This window comes from Lontra canadensis, unplaced genomic scaffold (genome assembly GCF_010015895.1).
Source record: "Lontra canadensis isolate GAN:19392208 unplaced genomic scaffold, GSC_riverotter_1.0 scaffold9, whole genome shotgun sequence".
Lineage (NCBI taxonomy): Eukaryota > Metazoa > Chordata > Mammalia > Carnivora > Mustelidae > Lontra > Lontra canadensis.
The window spans coordinates 26,078,585-26,081,542 of record NW_022631003.1 but is presented as its reverse complement, the minus strand read 5'-3'; the positions used below and the strand labels follow the sequence as shown (position 1 = coordinate 26,081,542).

The window sequence follows — 2,958 nt, the reverse complement described above, 5'->3', positions numbered from 1 at the left end:
CAAGAGGAAAGAAATGGATTAATTTATCCTTGATACAAAGAAGCTCTCTTGGGGGAGAAGGACATGAAAGGGAGTTTCTGGTTGTTGAAATAAAAGAGAAAAAAAAAACTCTGGAAGAATTATATTTGATGAGCATGCTTGAGTAAAATCCTATCTGCTGTATGACATAAAAACTTCCAGTGATTCAAAAATTTTCATTAAAACTAAAAACATCCTAACACACCATCTTTTGTGGATGCCACTTTTAGTTTGTCAAAGCTGACGTAGAACCAGCTGAGGAAGGGAAAGATCATGTTAATATTTTAGTATCTTAGTGAAATTCTGGGGGCCTGGACCTCATTTAAAGAATCACTGCTCTCATACAGCTTTGTACAGAAGCACAAACTCAAGAAAAATAAAATTCTCGGTCGCTCGCACTGGAAGAAGCGGAAGAAGATGGCGCTCACCAGCTTTTTACCTGCACCCACTCAGCTACCTCAGGACCAGCTCGAGGCTGAAGAAAAGGCAAGATCCCAGAGATCCCGACAGACCTCACTGGTCTCCTCCCGAAGAGAACCTCCCACATACGGGTACCGGAAGGGCTGGATACCTCGGTTATTAGAGGATTTTGGAGATGGAGGTGCTTTTCCAGAGATCCATGTGGCCCAGTATCCGCTGGATATGGGGCGAAAGAAAAAAATGTCAAATGCACTGGCCATTCAAGTGGATGCTGAAGGAAAATTAAATATGATGCAATTGCTCGGCAAGGATAGTCAAAAGACAAGGTCATTTATAGCAAGTATACTGACCTGGTTCCCAAGGAGGTCATGAATGCCCATGACCCAGACCTGCAAAGACCTGATGAAGAAGCCATTAAAGAGATAACAGAAAAGACAAGGGTAGCCTTAGAAAAATCTGTATCACAGAAGGTTGCCGCCGCCATGCCAGTTCGAGCTGCTGATAAACTGGCTCCAGCTCAGTATATTCGATACACACCATCTCAGCAAGGAGTGGCTTTCAATTCTGGAGCTAAACAGAGAGTTATTCGGATGGTGGAAATGCAGAAAGACCCAATGGAGCCTCCAAGGTTCAAAATCAATAAGAAGATTCCCCGAGGACCACCTTCTCCTCCTGCACCTGTCATGCATTCTCCTAGCCGAAAGATGACTGTGAAGGAGCAACAAGAGTGGAAGATCCCTCCTTGTATTTCAAACTGGAAAAATGCAAAGGGGTATACAATTCCATTAGACAAATGTCTAGCTGCTGATGGAAGAGGACTTCAGACAGTTCACATCAATGAGAACTTTGCCAAGCTGGCCGAAGCCCTCTATATTGCTGATCGGAAGGCTCGTGAAGCTGTAGAAATGCGTGCTCAAGTAGAGAGAAAGATGGCTCATAAAGAAAAGGAGAAACACGAAGAGAAACTTAGAGAAATGGCCCAGAAAGCCAGGGAGAGAAGAGCTGGGATCAAAACCCATGTGGAAAAAGAGGATGGAGAGGCACGTGAGAGGGATGAAATCCGGCATGACAGGCAAAAAGAGAGACAGCACGACAGGAATCTTTCCAGGGCAGCTCCTGATAAGAGGTCGAAACTACAGAGAAATGAAAATCGAGATATCAGTGAAGTGTGCCCAATCCTCGAACGTCCAATGAAGTTCAGTATGACCAAAGGCTTTTCAACCAATCCAAGGGTATGGACAGTGGTTTTGCAGGTGGAGAAGATGAAATTTACAACATTTATGATCAAGCCTGGAGAGGTGGCAAAGATGTGGCCCAGAATATTTATAGGCCCAGTAAAAATCTGGACAAGGACATGTATGGTGATGACCTAGAAGCCAGAATAAAGACCAACAGATTTGTTCCCGATAAGGAGTTTTCTGGTTCAGACCGCAGACAAAGAGGCCAAGAAGGACCAGTTCAGTTTGAGGAAGATCCTTTTGGTTTGGACAAGTTTTTGGAAGAAGCCAAACAGCATGGGGGCTCTAAAAGACCGTCAGATAGCAGCCGCCCCAAGGAACATGAGCATGAAGGCAAGAAGAGGAGAAAGGAGTAGACACACCTTTCTTCAAAGTCAATGAACTTTTACCCATAACCCTAATGATGCAAGTCAGATGGGGAAACACTTTGTACATGGCCAGGATAAAAACCAAATCTGGGTGTCAGACCCCAGCACTACTTTTTATTACGGGAATAAGGGGGGAGGGGGAAATTCTTTGAACTATTTAGTTTTTTTTAAAGAGTGGGTTGTGTTTGTGCTTCTCCTACCTTTTGGCATTTATAGAACATACTGCCCCACACATGAAATGAAGACCACTTCCTTTTTGTGACATTAGTACTTTGGGGTTAATATTTTGTGTAAGAATGACTGCTGATGAATAAAGTTGCCCCAACCACAGTGAGTAGAAGGATGTTCACGTACTGGAACTGTCCTGCCAAATGATGTTTGCCCCTACTACGTTTTGTTTTAATTTGGAGTGGGGAAATTAAGCTCTTGCTTGGTGCAACTATTTGTTTCAAATAAAAACATTTAGACAAAAAAATAAATAAATAAATAAAAATAAAAAAAATAAAATTCTCAAGTTGTAGTATAAACTGGGATATGGTAAATTTGTTAGTCCCTGTCTTTGAGTATCTTTCACAGGTATCTCCCAGGCCCAACACCCACAACATTTTCCTAGGATGTTCTAGAAGTCACAAAGGCCTCTTTTCAAGACAAGCTGCAATCTGAGTCACTGTCCATTGTTGACCATCACTAAGGGTTGTTCATTAACAGTACCAGTTTTGCTGCATTTTGGGGTTGAAGAAGGTGTCAGGGAACTTTACTAAAGAGAAGAGAGGATGACTGAGGAGAATTTAAATTTATTTCAAACAGTTAATCAAATGTTTAAATGGTTGCAATTGTGTTACTTAGGTTTAGAGTTTCTTAAATGACAGTTATGTTTTCACTGTTATTCAAGAACACATTGAAATTATTTATCT

At 41.9% G+C, this 2,958-nt stretch overlaps 1 pseudogene; it reads left to right on the top strand.

Annotated features, from left to right (window-relative positions):
- The first annotated feature begins 435 nt into the window (after positions 1-435).
- LOC116866268 lies at positions 436-2,513 on the top strand (annotated as a pseudogene).
- The last annotated feature ends 445 nt before the right edge of the window (positions 2,514-2,958 follow it).